The sequence below is a fragment of the Tauraco erythrolophus genome, chromosome 5, assembly GCF_009769465.1.
Source record: "Tauraco erythrolophus isolate bTauEry1 chromosome 5, bTauEry1.pri, whole genome shotgun sequence".
Taxonomy (NCBI): Eukaryota; Metazoa; Chordata; class Aves; order Musophagiformes; family Musophagidae; genus Tauraco; species Tauraco erythrolophus.
The window spans coordinates 53,689,959-53,711,246 of NC_141469.1; positions in this window are offsets into that span (position 1 = coordinate 53,689,959).

Here is a 21,288-nt window from a genome sequence, read left to right on the forward strand (position 1 = left end):
TTGGCCTACTATGCTTTTCCATACATTCTGCATGACAGCACATGCAAGAAAATTATTTTATGAAATTATCCACTAACATACAGAAATTTGACACTTTCTTTCAACTCTGTATACACAATTGCATAAGATCACTAATCTTAAAACTGTTTCTCAAAACTTTGCTAGTAAGATCTCAAACTCACAGAAAATGAGTACTTTGAAAAGCAAGCTGATGTAAATAAGCAAGAATGTCTCTTACCATTTATGCTGGGTAACAACTGTACATAGAATCATTTTTTACATCTTTGAAAATAATGTATTTTTGTAAAGCTATCCTTATTTGGTAAAAAAATCAAATACACTGCATAAGACAAAGGACTTAGTACAGTATACGGCATAGATGATTTTACTTCAGGTCTGAAAATAAGGTGTTTAATCCCCCTATCCCACTACCAAGAACTCAAACATTCTCAGTTTGAAAGAATTGTAAACTTACACTGTTCTAATGCACACATCAATATCAGTGCTCTCAGTTAGTAAAAGTTAAAAAAAAAAGTAGCTTTTAAAGTTATTTTTAATTAATTAAAAAACACAAAATCAAGTCATGTCTTAATCAACGTTATCTCTGAAAAAGATACATACTAGTTTAACCAAACTCTGAGAAGTCTGCTATCCTTTATGTAAGAGATCAGGTAACATAATCAAATGGATACCTAGTGATACATTTTACTACTCTGAGAAAAAAAGAACACATCACTATAAAACTTAATAATGGTCCCAAAGTAACCTGAATTTTCAAACAGTAGTATTGTTCTCAAATCCAGGAGATCTGAAATGAATGAAGGCTCACAAAACTAATTCAACCTTCTCGTAGGTAAACCCAAAATGAATTAAATGCCATGAAATTCTTAACTCAGTATTCATGGAATGCATGAATGCACTTCATCTCAGAAGTGAAGAGGTATTACCCACACAGTAAGCCAGGAAAATACCATACCTATGCAAAACACTATTTATCAATGTGGTGGGTTTTTTTAGCATTGTGACATACGTGACTGTTTATACTGACCAAGTAAAATGTAGAAATCGACATCCAGCATTATTACAAAGCTGTCACACAAAAGTTTTACAAAGTTTATCGTTAATACGAGCCAGCGTGTTTAAAATGTTGAATTTGCACCTGACTCCATGTGAACAAAAATGCAATACAGCATATCCTTGTAAATCTAAGCAAATAAACCATACGACCTCATTTGAGCTAACCCCGTTTGGAAGGGGGAGTATTTATGGCCCGGACTCTATGAACGGTTTCTTTCTTTCTCGACGGTTCTACATGAGCCTGAAAAGAGACTCCATCACCACTACACGTTAACTTGGAAACAGAGCATTGCTTGTCTGTAGGGCATCCCCTAGAAAAGCGTACCTGGAAGAAGATGATTTAACTCTGCAAGCTGCTTCTCTCTGACAGACATAGAAGTCAGGGAAGTCCTTTCTGAAGAAAAATGTGACCTTAGTTACTGCAAATTGATTGCTAATTGCTCTTTCCCTCACTCTTACTAAAAGAGAAAAAAAAAAAAAAGCTTAAAATCTGCCATTTACTAAGTCTTGAGCTCAGATGCTGCCCTGCTTACACTGATACCTTGCTTGGTGCCTGTAGGTGGCTGCGTGGCCTCATGCCCGTTTCCACCTATACATGGAAGCACTACCAGCTCCACCATTGCCAGCAGACAGGGCAGGAAGTGCAGCAGCATGACAAAAACGAAGCAGACATTACAGGAGTGTGAATGGGCCTGGGAGAGCAGGAGCCTCATGCGCTCTGGCAGCCATTTTGCGGCCCTGGCAGCCATTCCGGCAGCCATTTTGGCAGCCAGTCGCCAGACCATGCTAACTCACTACCTGGGAAAAGTACAGCTCCTCCCGCTCCGCTTCCCTGACTTACTGTCCTGCAACGGAAAGGCTCCATCCTCAGAGAGCAGCAGAAGGGGTTCCACTGAAGCAGACAGGGATGGCAGAGGAGAGGCAGCTGGGCTGTGGTGGCTGCACCCCAGGCAAGGGTGGCCCTCAGCCTAGCAGAGCCTTCTGGCGCTGGAGAAACAGCCACCTAAGGAGCGAACAGAGGGAAGGGGTGTGGGCAGGCCAGGCCTCGCTGGGAATGGAGAGAAAGGCCTTTCCTCAGAAGCCATGAGGAGAATTGTGCGGTTGGCCGTGTCCAAGGTGACTGGGAGGAAGCCCACAGGAAAGGAGTCGCCCCTGCAAGGGCGCCGCGAGCAAGGGACAATGGGTTCACCAACTTGTTAATTTTTATTCCATCTTACCCAGCAGATCTGAGGTTTTCCTGTTTTACAGGTCACCTAGGTCTAATAAAAATCAGTTTTAAAGATTATAAAGCTTTGGTGTTTCAGAAAGGGGTAGGGCTTGGCTATTGTGCCTGCGAGATGATCTGAAGCCCTACTTCCTCTATCAGTTTACTCAACAAAATAGATTCAGGCAGAAAATCGATAAAGCAGCAGCAACTTTCGAAATTACTCAGTCTGATCTGAAAAAGCATGGACTCCCAGAAGAGACAAACTCCAAAACATTATGTACTATATATTGTTCTAGGGAATCAAAACAAGCATATAAAAAAGAAAATCAATAGTCTTTCAGCCATGTGTAATTTCGCAGTATCAAATATGTGCAAATATTTGTGGCAAACACTATTGTTTTTGTAGCAGATGGGTTAGTTGAAAGTGTTTGGGGCTGGTGGATTAGAAAGTTCACCATTTATTGCTATAGGCTGTTGCCTTACTTTACAGAGACTACCCAGCATGAATTCAAACTGTCTTTGAATGGGAGAGCATGAGCCTTTTTCTTCTGAGTCCTGCACTGCATCATACTCCCTGGCTAATGTCAAGTCTGGGGGATAAATCCACCCTCTGGAGCTGAAATGAGAAGTGAAAGGAGAAGTTACTCTTCTGACTGCTGGGCAGCCCCTCGACCTCTCTCCAGCTTTGGAGGACTCAAGAGAAGATGTTATGTATGCACAGGACGATTACATGAACAGGCAGAGCTGCTATAGGGAACCTCACTGCTCTCCCTGGTGAACATACAAAGTTAGGAGGACTATTTTGCCATTTTTCCCATTGTTCCCATGTTGCAAGGCAGCTATTTGATGACAGTGAAAGATTCATTGTATCATGTAACTGCAGCAGTGCAAGGCTAGGTCAGTGTTCCTCTCTGAGACGTGTCACAATCCCCTAAGACTGCCATCTTTGGCACTTTTGGATATTCTGCATCCTTTCATGAAGGTTAACAGAAATCATTGTGATCTGCACTTTAAAATTAAACATATTACTCTATGTTGTAGTAAGCCTTCAAACTGTGTACAAAAGTCAGGGTAAAACTGAAATGCAATTTATTGTTACATTGGGTTTCTTAAGCTATTAAACTTAGTTCAGTATATTGGTTCTTACTTTCAAGGCAATCAGTACTCTAAAAGTAGAGATTTCATTAGAAATCTTTAACTACTCCATTTTCCAAATCTTTTGTGGGAATCAGTTTGATACAATAGTATTAACTTTCCCAGCAATTAAGGAGTGTCACAAATCTCCCAATTTGATGTAGAAGTGATTTTGTGGAGTGGAGGAGAGAAGATGAAGGCAAAATAAAATGTTAGAAAACTACATTGCAGGAGAAAGCACCTTGCTATACACATGCTTCTTGTTTTAGGGAAAGGATGAAAGAACAAAAAAGCAAAACATATTGTTAGTCATACCATTGAATGCAGAGTGCAAAGCCTTCAGACTATCAAATGAGTCAGATACTTCACTAGGTGCAATGCCGTGGTGCTGCCTGCTAGCAGTCTCAGCTCTAATGGCTCTTTCTTCCTAGAGCTACATTAAGGAGCAGGTGGGTGTTTTGACAGCTGGAATAAGGAGTACTGGTGTCTCTGTATGCATATGTAAAACACCCAGAGGAGAGCAAGGTGAGCCTGTGGAGAATGGTCCCAGAGTTCTCATCAACACAGAAATCTCAACATTTAGCTTAAGTCCCACTATTTCTGATTGTATCCTTTACTCCTTTTAGCATACCTGAAAGGAGAAGAGGATGAGAGAATACCGTCAGAGAGAGGCTAAAAACATTTTCAGAGGTTATAGACCCATTACAAAGACTGAACATAATTTTTAAATGGATCATAGAAAAAGCAATAAAGGAAAAAAATACTTCATGGATGAGATGAATTTTATAATGAAAAAGGCAGCAAGGCTACCACGTTCAACTAGATGAAACAAAAAGTAAATTGACAGTAGGGAAGCCCCTCAAGAGAGCTATGGCCTGTGGAACTGGTAATATAATTTAAGGCTGCAAAGAGTTGGGAGAGACAGGCCAAAGAAAAACTATATTTCCCTACAGAGATAGGAGAGAGAAAGAAAATTCTACTGACTGAGAAGACGATCACCTTGAAATTAAAGGAAAATAATTCAAAGAGAAAATTTTGTGAAAAAGTGGTTTGTTAATATATGAGAAAAATAGTTTGAAATTTGGCAGTGTGAATGCAAATGGAAGGAGCAGCCTCAACATTTTTCATCACAAGCCATGTTAACTCATGCAGTAGCAGTTATCAGTTAATCCAATGTACACAATAGGCATGCATTTTGTCTCATTTAATACTGTATTGTTAACAGAAAGAAAAGGCAGTGATTGACAGTAACATGTATTTCCATATGATATTTTAGAGGCTCTACATGTAATCTAGTCTAATATGCAAGCTGATCCCGTGTTATCTGGTTAAACAAACTAGAGTTTACTCAAATAAAAGCCTCATCAAACCTGAACTGCAAAAGAAATGAGACAACTCTCTCATATTTCTGTTTTAATAATCAATTTACTTCCAGGCTTTCAGCCATTTCAGAATTCTGGTTTTATCAAAATACGAAGATTCAAGGTTTAAAGTCATAAAATTCAGGTTTGCGAAACATCTGGAGGAACTATTATCTAAAATAAGGTAAGTAAAGTTTTGAGAAAGTAACATGCAATTCATAAGCATTAGTATGAATGATTAGATTCAAAAAGACAGAAACAGTGAACCCCTTTGCAGACTAAGACATCTCAGGATTCATGAATTCAATGATTTAACCAAGCAGTAGCTTTTGCCATTAAGCTTAAAAACAAGTCAGAGTTATTTAGTGTATTGAAATCCCACAACGATTAGGTCTATTTGTTAAAAATTTAAAGTAGCCTCACCTTAAATACTGGAACTACTATGAATACTTTCCCTAAGACTGTTACTTCATACTTAATTAAAAGAGTGCAAGATATATATTCCCATTATCCTCAGAAATTGAAAGATGACTTGAGACCTTTTATGGTATAGCATACAGTTGCATACAATCTAAATAATCAAAACAAATGATAAAAAGTTAATAAAAGAATCAATGAAAGCAATGAGAAGTAAAAATATGCTAACCAAAAAGAATTAGCCCAAAATAAACCCTGTAAATTCTAATTAGGATGAATAATATTAACAAACACACAAATTTCATTTACAGCTGGAATTAAATTTATCATGAAACCTATTTCCTTTTAATAGTAACATATTGTTCATTCTGAAGCATTGGTATGTCCCGTAGGAGTGCAGGGATTAGCAAAATACTTAAGACTACCTTTAAAATAATGTGAAATTCTAGAGCAAATTAGAAGTACTCTAAATAGAGTAAAAGAGAAGAAACATGAAGAGAATAAAATACAGACACCATGAGAACGAGTGGTTAAATGGCCTGAGTGCATTACTGAAATTTAGATACTTTCAGTTCTCCAAAGCAGTACGGCAAATAATTATTTCGTCTGGTTTACTTTTCAAGCTGCGAAATGAAAACATTACTGTCGCTTTATCTAAATAGTTCCTTATAATTGTTACACTGAAGCTGTGAAATACCACAACTCTTGTGATATGGGAGTACAGGGGAGTAGGCAGGGTTTTTTTGTTGTTGTCTTTAGAACAAGTGTCAAAAGTATACGGAAGCAACGCTAAATATGTGTTTCCTCATTCTTTACCTATGGGTAACTGATCTACTTCAGTGCAGACCCAGTGATACTTCTAGAACTGTTTTAGAATGTAAGAAATGAAACTTTGTCAGAAATACTATAAATTGGTGTCATGGTTTTAGGCTGATCCAGCAACTAAACTCACAGTCTCTCCTTCTCCAGTAAAGTAGAGAGGAGAGGAAAAAAAAAAAACCAAAGGGACTGAGGGTTGAGACAAGAACAGAGGGAGCACCCACCAACCATGGTCCTGGGCAAAACAGACGGGGCTTTTCTCAAAGCAAAACAGTTTATCAATGATTACTTAGAAGGACAAAGGGAAACAAGAAACCGATTACTTGAGAGGACAGAAAGAAACAAAACCAGATCTTAAAACCAACACCTTCCCCCCCCCTTTCCTTTTCCTCCGGCTCTACCTCCTCCCCCCAGCAGCACAGGGGGCAGGGACTGGGGGAGTGCAGGTCAGTTCATTCCGTGCTGTTACTGCTGCTTCTTTCTTAAAGGAAAAGGAGTCCTTACACCCTTTTCCCCTGCTCCAATGGATCCCCTACCCACAAGGAAAAATCCACAAACTTCTCCAGCGTGAGTCCAGCCCACTGGAAACAATCCTTCCCACAGATTGCTCCGGTGTGGGCTTTACCACAGTCTCGGGTACTTAGGGAGCTGTAGCCACTCGCTCCAGCATGGTCGTCACACAGACTCCAGATGCCTCTCTGCCTTGCCGTGCACCCCAACACGACCATCCTCAGGCTCAGGCATCTTCTCCCCACGGGCTGCGAGTGGGTCGCTGCTCCACCGAGGCCGTCCTGGTTGCAGGGGGGCCGCCTGCTATCTCACCATCAGCCGCATGGGAAACTCGGCTCCGGCACAACCTCCTCCCGCTCCATCCTCACTGACCTGCTGTCGATGCGGCTGTTTCTCTCAGATCTCAGTCCTCTCCAGGTGAACTCAACCCAGTGGGCACCCCGGGAGTGGGGTGCCCCCGAGTTCCCCAGCTGGCTCCGCCGCCGCCATCTTCCGTGGGCGGCGCCAGCCCGACGCAGGCAGCTGCCCGGCCGGGAGCCAGGGAGCGGGGGCAGTGCCCTCCTCCCTTCTCTCCTCGATCCTGGGCAAAGCACCTTTTCCGGTTCCTTTGTCCTGACTTAAATAGGGCAATTCGCAGAGGCGCCCTATTGGCTCAGCCCCGAGGGGGATGGCAGTCTGATCTGGTGGCCAGAACTAAGTCTAACCTGGTTCCAAAACCGGGGAGGTCACAGAGAGCAAAACCCCTCTCCTGCCACCAGAACCACCCCCCCTCCACGTCAAACCATGACAACTGGAAAGCTATACTGGATGTTTGGCTTATATTAAAACTGTTAGCAAATTGATATACTCAATATTCATATAGGCTCAGAGTAAATAGTTAAATGTAAAAATGAAGAAAATTTCATTATCAGTGTTGTTTTTTTTAAAGAGGAAAGCACTGGAAACCTGAAGATGTGGCACACGATATACAATTTTCAGTAGGTTGCAATAGTTGTTTTCCTGAACATGTCTGCCCCAGCTTGTTTAGAAGCAGGAGACAAGAGAAAGATGCAGATTGTTTTTGTTGGTACAGTATTATATTTTTGTGAGCACTTGCCTATTTCCCTTTCTTACCAATACTCTGACTGAGCCCCTGCAGCCTCACACTCTCATATGACGTTGCTGTGTCCCACAACTTAGTTCTTTTGGTCTATTCTGTAGCAGCTTTTATATTGTAAGTTCAAACATGCAGAAAGGCAGTAATATGCGCCACTCCAGGTAGAAACATATGCACTTATCTGTAACCAAATGTATTGTTGAAGCATAGATACTGTGCTCTTTGGTCTCTTGCATGTCAGCCATAAAAAACTTCAGTATCTCTCAGAAGAGTCCAGTCCTGAAGATGCTCGCCTTACAAACCACTGTAATGGACTTAGAGGTGAAGGAGGACTTAATCAAGCAACAGACTGCACAACCGGTAAGAGTGCAAAGCATCATCTGGTGGTAGTCAGCTATCAGCATTGCTTTCCAAGAATGCTATCAAAATTAGAATAAAAGGAAGCAGCTTTGTGAGAAATACAACATGGTTTACTCAAACTTTTTTAAGCATATAGGAGTTTTTCCTTTCTCCTTTTATCTGATTAAAATAAGACTTAGTGGACTTCTGCCAAACTTTTGAAAGCGCTTTGCCTTGGCACTGAAGATTTGTACTGGTTTGGGCAAAAAAGATATTTTGTTCTCACATTCAATAGACATACAGTTTATTTTCTCTTCAAGGAAGTGTTGATGCCAGATGCTTAGATGTGGCTAAGTGCTTCCATTTCCAAAAATGCACAGTTGAATTTTGCACAGACTTTCCATTTTCTTTTAAGAAACTAATGGAAAAAATTGTATTTCGGGTTAATCCTGTGATCTACAATGTTATGTATTGTGGCCATCCAAGGCATTGGGTTTTCTCCTCAGTTTCCCAGTTCAAGCAGGGTATGGCTTAGGTTTATTCATTTCAGCTATTTCCCTCTGTGTAATAACTTCCAAGTAATCTGTAGTTAGCAGCGAGAAACGGCTTGGCATACAAAAGAGGGTCCTTCTAGTCACCTTTTAGTCAGTATGTCATGCTCTAAAGTACATATTCTTCTAAACTTTTGGTGAAATAATTCTGAAGCCTGGAAAGATGCAACAGTCATGTTTTTCTCCATTTCATTTGTTGCCACTGTAAGCTTTTATTTGCTGATTATAGGAGAAAACACACTCTAAATACTTGAAAAGTATGGTCTTTAGTTCCGCAATAGAGAATATTTTTTCAACCTAAGGAACAATCTATTGAGCATTGTTAAACTGAGAAACCAGCTTTTTTTTTTCATATTCAGTAGTGTCATTCTCTGTTTCTCTTGCTCCTGCAATTACTGTGTATACAGAGAAATGGAAACATGGCAGCAATATTTACAATACAGCTACTAGCCAATGAGAGGAAAAAATTAAAAATCTATGCACGCCAAGGTCTTCAGACAGACATGGTAGTAAGTAACAGATATGGGACTAATGACCCTGGAGAGTATGCAGCCATTAGTATGATTGTTTTCACTGCTGAAAAAGATCATATACAACAGTTGACACCTGTGCCATGAAATATTTATAGCCAGTTCTAAAAGCTGGGTGGAAAGGAATGAAGAGGATCTTTTATTTGACCCATATTTGCTACCTAAACCTTAAATTGCGTTCTTGGTTAAAAACTCTGTTCAAGCCCAGGTCAGTTGAATGCAAATGGCCTGACTGTAACTGAGCGCATAATTTGCATGCACAATCTCTTATAGTCACAGCTATGAATGATGCACATAAGCTTTTCCAGAAGCTGATGCACAACTTTTCATATATTTTTCATATGTATCCCATAGTTTGCCACATCGCTCGTCTTAAAATATTACTGTTCAGACCATTAGGAAGAAGGTTACCAACATGAAATCACCAGGGCTACAGGCATGTACCAGAATATTAGTAAAACTGGTTTCTGTATCTCTGTCTCAAACAATACAGAAGTACTCTTTATTTCCAATTGTTGTTTGGACTGAAAAAGATTAAATTCTGCTTTAATATTCTATAATGAAGTCTCATTTCACACAAACTGACAGAGACTTGTTTTCACAAAAATTCAGTCTATGAGCTATGAAATCAAATACTGGCAAATATATGTGATCAGTTACTTGTTATGATTAGGTGATCTGTGTAAAATAAGAAAAGAGTTGCCTTCCTTGTCTTAAGGACGGAACTTATATTGTCTTTTAAGAAAGAAAAAATAATAATTCTTTTTATAGAATGCAGTTCACAGGAAGGGTAAAAAGTTGCACACCATAAACAAGCTTACATCAAATTGTCCTCACTAGGCTGCTTAAAACTCATTAGCAATATAATGAACATACATTTCAGTAGACTTTAATTTAAATTTTGAATAATAGGGGGGTAGGTTTTTGGTTTGTTTTTCTGGGTGGTTTTTTTTTTTTAGAAAAGGTTTCAGACTTGTGTTTTTTTTTCACCTATTGTCAGGCAAGTACTAAATTTCATTAAAATGGTATTTGGGTATTTTAGCTTTTTTTCTTATAAATTGCACATGGAACATTCATGCATTTGATTTTAATTTGAGATGAAGTTTATATTTGAATCTTATAACAGTCTCAATTAGTATATGTATCTCTGTTGTACTTCTGCTAATGAAGAAACTTACAGGTTGGACACAGAACCATCAAAAAGGTAGTGGAAGAGACCTGTAGAAATGATTGGAGACTTCCTTCATTCATATAGCCTGTCATATCAACAGGTCAGAATAATATAGAAAACAACAAAGAAAAAAAAACCCACTTTTATTTGGTTGGACTCATGTGCAAAAGACCTACTAGCTCAACCATGAGTCATCAAAGTCTGAGCTTTGAACAGTTTGGTTCCTATTCCCTTCCGTGTCTTCTGCACCAGCTAGACAGTTTAATTTTACTGCCAAGCCACAATTCCCAGTCCTCCTGGGAAGAACCTCAACTCCACAGATATCAAACTTGCTGTGCACGTAGTGACAGATGGTCACTGAATACGTTCTGGAATCTCCTTAAAACTATATAATATTATGTCTCAGAGAATTCATTCTTGGCACCAGCAAAAGCTGAGAACTAGCAACATGTGACACAAAAGTATTTGAAAGCCCTACAAACGACAAAATGTGATGCTATTTTACATACAGCATAATAGGAAATTGTACTTTAAAAAGTACGCTCTTATAAAGGAGTAAGAAACTGTAAGAGACAATGAAAAACATGTTACTTCAATTGAAGCATAAGAACATAAATGAAGTGGTTTTTTTTCCAAAGCATTATTTTTCTATAAAAAAAAACCTGATCAGCATCAGAACTATTCTTTCCCCTTTCCTTGGTCAGAAATTAGATATGTATGTTTGATCTTTCCAGATGAGACAAGAGGATTCTATTTACCGTAAACATAGGAAAAGAGCAGAAGCAAAACAAAGGCTGTCATTAGCAAGGATGATACCTATACTGAGGATTTCTGATATCAAAAGCCTACCACCAATGAAATTAATTGTCTAGAATATCAAGGCTATCCTATGACAAATAAAGATAAATGAATGGGACGAATCTCACAGACATATTCGTACGAGCTCTAACTTCCTCACTCAGATCCTTGCAGCAACAAACAGTAACTCTAGCATGGGCTGTAAAACCTAAAGCAGTTCTCAGCACACAGAGCTCTGTATCATTAAGGTTACACATCAGATTGGCAGAATCTAAGCTAGGTAAGGTAGGTCTGCAGAAACATACCCATCGTACACACATTCTTCAGAACAAGACTACAGAGACGTAAAAGTATCATTGCCACCTCAAGACCAGTTTCGCTTACTCAATAAGCACGCACAGATAATGTCCTTGAACGCAAATGCTTTTCCAAATAAGGATTTAAGTACAGAACTCCATTAACCACAAAACACGCTTTGTAATCTGTGTAAAGCATTGCAAATTCTTATTTGATTTTGGAAGATAAATTAGATGTGAGTAAAAGTCAGTTTCCCCCTGAGTCACATTGGAATAAATCTTACCAGGAATTATCTGGACAAATTATAACAAACGCAGCTCCAGAAGTTTGAGATTACTCTCAGTTTTAATAGAAGCTTTTGGGGACTAAAAGTCTGAGGTTAAAGTTCTGTCACAGCTCCTTGGGTGAAGACAATATTGATGAAAATCAAAGCAAAATTATATGCTGTGATGAATTGTCCCAGTTTCCAGTGCTGTCTAGTATTTACAAGCAAACACTATACCAATAATTTTGTATAGATCAGTATCTACTTTTTACCTTCTTCATGTCAACACACCTACTCATATTTCTAGATACATATAAAGTACTTTCAATAAAGTGCATGTTTGGGAAATCTTTTGTGCCTTTCCTATTTCATAGAGTCATAGAATCATAGAATGGTTTGGGTTGGAAGGGACCTTAAAAAAACATCTAGTTCCAACTCCTCTGGCATGGGCAGGGACACCTTCCACTAGATCAGGTTACTGTACTCCTTTAAATTTCTCTTAAGTTTCTTTAAATATTTAGATGACCAAGCAGAAGGTACTTGTCACAGACATAGACTGCATCTAGGTCATCTGTATATGTTAGTGAAAAGGGGATTTAAAACATAATCTAAGCAACTAACCAAAATACTTTTCATCAAATACTAGCAAACATTTTAAGTATCTTGATAGCCACATGAGCCAAATTCCCCATGCACATTAACCAAAATTTTAAACAGATATTTAAAAAAAAATATTTCTCATATTGTAATATGACCTTGACTATTATTTATAATTATTTGTCCAGCAGTTCTAAGACTTTGTAAGACCCACAGAAATCCCCGAAGTTATAAATAGAGCATGTAATAATTAGATAATAATTAGAAAATCATTCAAAATCAAAACAAAAAGGTATTTCTTTAAATCTGTGATGTCCCATTACAGACTTTGAAATCAGTTTTTTGTCACATATTGCTTTTACTCTCATTTCCACATACAGCTTCATGTGAAACAATTGACTTAACAGTATGCATATTGAAGCTAGTACTGTAAAAACAAGTCAATTGTGTAAGATTATCTCTACATTGCTATCATGCATACAAAAAAAAATAGTATAAATTACGTACTGCTACTGTAGAAAAAGCGAACATAAATACAAATCAATATTAATTAGTAATGAAAACGATTCAATAGAATGTAGAAGCAATAGAACCCTTCTTCACTTGCATTGTGTTTTGAGGAACACCCAGTTGTAGTATTTTCTGTTAAACAAAATGCTTCATAGTATTCATACCATGCATCGTAATGAGCAGCTCTTCCAAAATGGTCATCTAAAATATAAAATATGCAAGAATTCAGCTGCTTGCCAAGTTTGGAGTTAAATGCATGACAGTAGCTTGCCACTGTTAAAAAAAATAAGCAATATGTGCATAATCAAAGTGACTAGATAGAGAATACCTACATACTTAGGGCTACATTTTACTTTATTCAGACCTCTGAAGCATTTTAACTACAGTTAATTTGAAAGAATTCCTCCCTGATACAGCTATTGCTGCACACATATGCTACATTTTCTCCCAAGACACCTAGTGAGGAAATACTGATGAAAAAGTTGTCTTCACTTTTTCCTGTTGCTTGCTAGTGCTTATATTTAGAACATACAAGGATGTTTCTTAGCTCGGTTTCCTAAGGAATTGATAGTTAGTGACGTGCCGAGTCCTTTCTCTAGCTGTACTCCAGCTGCTATCAAAAAATGTAACAAATCAATCTACAATTTCTAAAGTCATTGTCCAGCTTCAGTCAAATTCGACATTGATAAGAAGCTCTTTAACACAATCAAATTCTACTTATGTCATTAAAACAGAAGTAAGACAGATTAGAGAGACCCTCTTATTGCCCCCACGTAAAGAACAGCTAATGCATACAGAACGGTTCCTGGGTGCCAGATCATGGACAGGAGGGGAAGAGAGAGGAAGAGAAAGAGCCCACACATGCCAGGCTCCAAAATCGGTGGTGTTTCATCACTAGAAAGAAGGAAGTTGTAGTATTGCTCATAACATTCAATACGAGCTACACTGGAATCTGGAAATGTGTTAGTGAATAAAATTTAGCTGGATTATGCAACACCCATTAAGAATTAATTTTGTGAAGATACCTTTTGGCAAATATAATTATCAAAATACATTATACAAGTACTGAAGAGTTTAACTGCATAGATCAGAGGAGAGTTTGGAGGGCAAGCATGGCAAAGCATTTAAACACTAAAGAAAAAGAATTAGTTCCAGTCCAGGTTCTGGATTATGACTGGTTTGTATCACAGACAGCAGCTCCAAAGCCTAACACTTGCTGTTTACAGCTAGTGACTATCTTTTATAACTTCACTTGCAATAAAACCCAAAGTAATAGATTTTAGAATTTATAGTAGAATAAAGTTTCTAACTGGGCAATGAACATATTGTGAAATATCCAGAATGTCACTATATAATTCAAAGAATTATATAATGTTTGATTACTTGCTTCCTCTATAAAGTACGCTGCTTTACTGCCACTTAATATTTGAGTGGCAAATCTGCTTTACAAAGAAAGTGAATCAATTAGCTAAGCAGTCCCCAGAATTTGATGAGAGATTTAATTAAGACTAAGTTTTCTGAATATCAGTTGTTGACTGACGATCCAAACAAGAGTCTTATGGCCTAGGCAGGCCATATAATTTCATAATTTTTAATCAATTCATCTTCTGAGTTTGCGGCCCTCAGATACGCTTGAAGAACAGAGTATGTTTATGCAAGACAACCACACTGAAGTTGCAAAAATTTTAGGATCTAATTACAGTCTGAAGTGAACATAGAATGTGGTTTTATTCCACAGAAACTACAGTATTACTCTTCTGAAACATTATGGTTCATTCTTAGTATTTTAAAGCATCCACATAATTCTTTACTTCTGTAAGATGAATTAAATAGTTATCAGCACCATAAAAGTTTGCATTTGTTCACATTTAGGGAGAAACTTTAAATTACAGTATTCCTGACTCAACAAGTCTTTGGTTTTGATTACAAAAGCAATTATGGGTATAAATTCAAGAAAACGAATAAAGTAATTTCCTTTCCTAGGGCAAAGTACAAGGAATGCTTTCCATCACTGAGGCTGGCACTCTATCACTCACCTGTATTGTCTCAATACTCCACTCCCAGATTCTTCTGAAAAGATGTTATGATGAACGATATCAGATTATGTGGCAAGGCGTTTGATGCAGTGTCCACGGGGAAGCGACAGCATTCTCTTCTGGGTTTCAAACCTCAGTGCGTGACTTGCACCAAGATTTCCAGGAAGTAAAAGGCTAGTACACTTGCTCTTTCTGACCAGGCAGTGCTGTGGCTGCTCAATATCTACTCAAAGCCACAATCACCTTCTGATCTGAGGAGCAGGTGACTTGGCGATTCTCTTTCCATTCTGATTGCTATGCACAGACAGTCATGAAAAGGTAGAGTATAAAAGATTAAGTCGTATTCTGGTCACCCAGACAGTTCACTTTGCCCTTTTGAGAATTGGTCCAATGTATCATCGTCCATCATAAATGGCTTATAATATGACAGTGCTGGATGTTTAAGGTTAACTATGCTCCAGTGCTAAATAAGAAAGATAAATCTTGCAGAAAAGATCAGAATGATTCTAGACATTGGTAAAGGGCTGGTTTCCTTTCCTAATAGGCATCCAAGCCTTAAAGTCCAACACTTCAAAGTAATCCTGTACCTCGGAGTATGAAGCAGCTTTCCCTTATTTACCAAGAACATACCAAGGAGAGATACTGTGCAAGTTTCTGTTTCAAATACATACCCATTGCCTGCTGCTGTAATAAAGTTAACAGGCCAAAATCCACATTTTAGTCAGTCATTTCAGTGTATGTTTAAAAATCAATAAACTACAATCTTACATTGCAAACTTTATTAAAGCAACTTTTTATTTTACAACATCCAATACATTATAACATAATGACTAAACTAAACCATAAAGTTAGGAACGTTCTAATAACATTACATTAAAATAGAAAAGCATTTCAGTAATGTTTCTGTTCTAAGACACAAGATGGTGGCTTACATATTCCTTGAAAAAAAAGGAAGTATCATTACAGAGCAACTACCATACTCTGTTAAACATCTGTTATAAAAATCTTGAATCAATATATTGACTTCATTTTTGATAAGAGTCTACGTTGTAAGATCACATTCCAGATTTGATCAACTAGAGACAACCAGCTACTTCTGAGACTTAATAATCACTACGCAGTTAGTTCCTTTGCTTGCTTGGTTGGTTTTTGTTTGGACTTTTTTTTTTTGTTCTGTCTCTAGTTATTTTCTATGAGGACACTTTTCCTCCTGAGAGTACAAGCATTTTGTAATCACAGCTCAGATTAAATAAACCTTCATAGGAAAGTTATCTCCTGACCTCTCAATCTCAAGATAACCCTGGTAACTAAGAATCTTTTTTATCAGTGCAGACAAACTACCCGGTGCTGAAAAGTTATCAAAAATACTAAAAAGGAAACGCATGGTTGAGGCTGTAGTAGCATTTTCACAGGGGGCTCCTGAGGCAACAGCTCAGGAACTTTTCTCAGCCTTTTGGGCTCTGAAAAGCGGTATATATATACTCAGTAATATAACACCAAATATGGAATTAAATAATCAGAGAAAGAGGCTGTGAGAGTCACTGCCAAATTAAAACAGTTCTCGATATACATTACAAGGAGGCCAATTTCTCAGCGGTAGCAATCAGAAATGCAGGCAATCATGTTAAAAGTATAACAGCAATACATCTCTCCATATCAATTCACATGCCAGACAATTACCAAATGTGAAAATAATCACTGGTAACGAGCATTTGTAAGAAGAAACCTTTCTAAAGTACTGTTTAAGATTCCTCAAAGTCTACTGAAAAAACCTACTGAAGTGTATTCAGATTTATATAAAGAACAACTTGAAGCAGCAGGTCATCAAAACAAAGTAAGACGCAAAAAAGGTCAAAAAATATGCTAAAAATCTAAAATATGTCATACTATTGTTTTGAAAAAAAATAGGATTTTTTTAAAACTTTTGTTTTTGTTAAGTAGATTTTTTTAATTCTCCGTTTAAACCTAGCACTCTTTTTCAGGTTGGATCATGAACTTTAATTTAATGTAAACCTGTGCTACATTATTCATAATGCAACAATTCAATTTAGTAAGATCCAGTGCATGAAATCACACTATGTCTTCACTGGGGCTGGGAGAAGGAGAGAGGCACAGATGACCATTTGCATCAAGAAGTAATCCACCACTAATTTACATATTAATAAATAAATAAATATTACTTGCATCAGCCAAAAAAAACCCCACCACACTTGAATATAAATCTGATGGAAGTATTTTGGCACCACCATGACAATGCTGCTGCAATTAGAGGCACCTTTCTCAAGGCAAAACGCCCACTTACTCAGCAGCAATTTGTCTGAATGCAAGCTGATAAGCAATACAGAACTGGACACTTTGGATTTACACCATGATCACTTTTGTAGCACATAACCTATTTCTGTTGTGTTACACAACGTTAAGTAATTTGACTGGTAGTAACGTGCTGCTGTTTCAGAAAAGTCCATGGTTGCTGCCACAAACAGTACTGCAGTGCCTGAAAGTCAGCTGCTGAAGTTCACCAGATTCGAAGTTGGTCCCTTGATTTCACTGTTACTGAACAGCAAAACAGAAGCCTCTAAGGAGAGGCCTTGCAGGAAGCAGCAATGCTGCTTTTACCATTTAGGAAAAAACACTGCCATTTCTGAGGTTCACTCCACTCAGCTTAAGCACCTAACTCAAGGGTAAGTTAGGCATCTGTCATAAAATGAATGAATCCTCTATTTGTCTATTGTGTCTTATTCCAGCACAATCAACTGTTCCTTTTGAAGACACAAGGTGAACTGAAGAGGTCACAATCACCTTTTGCATTGAAACTAAATGGTTATATTATTCAATAAGTGGGAAACCAGTTCACTCCGCTCTTCAGAAGGAACACCAGTCTACCTTTCCTTCACTTCAGACAACCTAATCATAGGACTGTAGGCTACTTTGAGGAAAAAGAGGAGTTATCCTGTCTCTAATAGGAAATGTGATTGCAGCCTCGCTGTTAGCTCACTGTTTTGGCAAACAGGGAAACCAGATTTCTTTCTTCTCCCTTCTCTCTGGAATAGTCCCTCTTCCTAACAACTCTGACTCTTTGAAGGCTGCAGGTCATGACAAGGTTATAAATATCAATTGTTTTCATCTCTATAAATCTGCGGCAAGGAAAAAAACCCTTTAATAAAGAGACAACAGAGCTTTAAATTTCTGTGCTTGGACTTAGAACATGGTCATGCACTTGTCTGATATATCTAGCAAAACTGTCGTGGAGTACAACTTGGTAAAAATGAGGAGACAGTAATCTAAGCTTTCTAAAAAGTGATTCAGTAGGTTTAGTGTCATAAACTTTAGTTGAAATATGGAATCCGGCACTTCAAACATGCTGCAGAAGTTGCTACAGAAATGCTTACATGCACAGCTCTGTACTCCCAGCTATGAAGACAATCTCGAGGGCAGTGACCCTGTTGCCATATCTTATTGTTAAACTGAACGCCAAGATTTACTTGGTCACGTAAGTCTAGAAGCTACTGGACTGAATATATTTTACCTTATAACAGAAAGAATGTCATAAAAGTGCCTGTGGCCTTTTTTCACATTCTTGTATGAGTTAAGGAGTTTAATTGCAATTTCAATGAAGTAACTCATTTACCTTATAGACAAAAGTTGTGTTAACAATTAGCAAAAACATGTGCATGTTCATATTCTTAATTTTCTATCCCCAATATCTTTCTTTTGCCACTTATTAGAATTTATTTCTCCAAAGCACAGATCAATAATGAAATTATGATTCTATGCATTCAGCAAGAAAGGAAATAGTCTTTCAAGAGAGTGAAATTCAGGAAAGAGATCAGCTAAATTCTGATGAAAGAGATTCAGAGTCTCTGCTCAGCATACAGCATACTTAGCACAGTATGGAGAAGTTATTATATTAATGAAGAAGCTTTAGAACAAGTGCATAGATCAGGACTGCAATAATCTCCCTTAAAACCAAACTAAACCAAAACCCCAAGATTAAAACCACCCATTTCAATGAAAAGTTGGAGATCAAGAAGACAGCACAAGCTGTGTCCCGTCAGCTCTAGGTGTAATTTGGTACAGAAAGAGTAAACACTCAAGCTAAGATTAAGCCATTTAACTAGCTCACCACCGAAGTGTGGTGTGCTAACTAGCTAACAGTAGCAAAGGTTTAGCTTTAAATCTCACTAACATAATACCATTTCAAGTAATTCCTTGCTGAAAATGCAGCTTTGTACCAAGCAAACCAAAGTAACAGGTGATAATAACAGAGCTCGAAAGTTTCATTAGTACACGTTGTCTAGACTAACCCAATTTTGCATTGTGAAGTTAGAATTTCTACATTTAGGTAGAGTAAAACCAAAAAGTACACAAACTCAATTAAATATCATATTTCACCTCATCTAGAACAACTTAATTCTCATCACACAACCACTAATATGAAAAAAAACAATAACAAAAAAAGTTTTTTCCTCCAGTAAGGGTCAATATATAAGCACAACAGAAGTGGACTATTTGAGAAGTAGATTATGAAAACATCTGCACATCTGTCTAAGGACAAACTGTTCATACAACTAGTACTTGATAATTCTATATTATCTATTATGCATGCGTGTTTATAGTGCTTTTTATATATGATAGATTATGATTTTGAATAGAAAATTGGACTCAAAAAAATCACAACAATTTTATAGAGGCAAAGATGGACTATCCTTTAGTGGTCACCTTGAGGTCTGATGTATTTAACTTACAAATAAATATAGTATACAAAAAACCTTAAAAAGTAAACCAAAATTATTTGAAATTTGGATATTCAGCTTAATTCTAGCTCTCTACATACCAGTTTATCTGCAGGACTCTTTCACTGCGTGTCCTTGTCACGGAAAGATATGGAACTGACGTAGCGTGACTTTTATGACACTAAGAAATGAAGGGCAAGGCATTACCTGTTTTAAGGCATGAACAGTTTAGCGTTTCTTATTCTAGTGCAGCATATAGAGAGCAGCCTGATTATCTTAAACTACAGGTATTGAGGATCACTGAAGAGTTCGAAATGAAAGGTTCTTGGAAAACCATGGCAAGTTTAAAGATAGAATTTTTCTTTACTGTAATCCAGTATTTTTCTTCTTAGACCCAAAAGTGTGTCATGGAAACATGCATACAAACTCATGATTATCACTTCCCTTTGCAGTGATTTTTTCTGATGCTGCTGGTCAATTATTTTTAACCAATTCTGACAATATCTTTTGCTCCAGATTATTTTTTTTCCTGCATTTTCTTACTTTGCACGTTTATACTTAAACAACGAGCACAAGAAAGATTGATGTTATATTTTGCCCGTGGTCACATTCTGTGGCTCCTCATTCTTCAGAAATAATTTTTCTGTCCCCAGATAAGTTCACTTTGGCATACTTGTGACCAATTGTAAAAGAAAATGCTGAGCTATTCATATGGACAGAATATAGCATAAAGTTTCATATAAAGAACATTTTCTTCAGACTAAAAGGTCAATAATGACATGGATATCTTTTACCATTAACAGAAAATGGTCAAAAGCAACAAAGATACCAAGAGCAAATTCAGTAAAATTTTAAAATGTTGTTTACTCTTGTGAAGGGTCTATAAAAACATTATGACAGCCTATAATTCTAATCACACTAGCTTCATTCATTAAAAAAAGAAAATCTCTATTTCCTTCTTATTCTAAAACTATCTGTGGATTTGATTTGCATTTATTAACTTGGAGTAAGCTTCTGAAAGGCTACCTAGACCAATAAAACCACTGTTCTCACTGACCGGTTACTCAATAGTTAACCCTTTAGGATGAGAAAACTGATGTCCTTGCTCTGAACCAGAAAGAAGGAGGACTTAAGCTTAGGTCTTCCAGTTCTCCCCAAACATTTTGTCAAGGACTCTAGTGGATATTCCAGAAATTATTTCTTTAATCCTATCAACACCGACAAATTTAAAAGAGTAACAACCAAACATAGGAACATAGCAGGCTGGTATTTGATCATTTAAGATTAGATATCTGGTTACAGTCCTCAAAACCTCTCAAGTAAGAGGGTTTGTTGTTGGCTTTTGCCTTTTTTTGTTTGGTGTTTGTTTTTTTACTTTTAATCAAGTGCCTATGAAGGCAGCTGATATTCCCAGCTGGTTAAAACATACTCTTAGGAGTTGAGAGAAGCACGCTCATCCAAAGAGAAGGAGGATATAAATCCAGGTCTCATACAATCTCTTACCAGATTTTTTCTGTAATCAGTGGAATATCTGCTAAGAATTTCATTATAAGTCACGTTTTCACAACAGTATCTAAGTTCAGTATTTCATTCTATGGTTTTGATTAGAGATACACAATTGGAAATTAAATATTTTATTGAAACTTCTCATTAATTAAAGCAAATCTTCATTTGCTTTGCTATTTCACTACAGTCCCCTTGAGTAGTTGCCAATGTACATATGCACAATGTCCTGTGTGCTGCATATGCAGAAAAAAAATATTCTACATCCCACAGACAGTCAAAATTCATTCCGCATGCAACACGCCAATGCCAATGGCTTCCTCAATTCTTAAACATT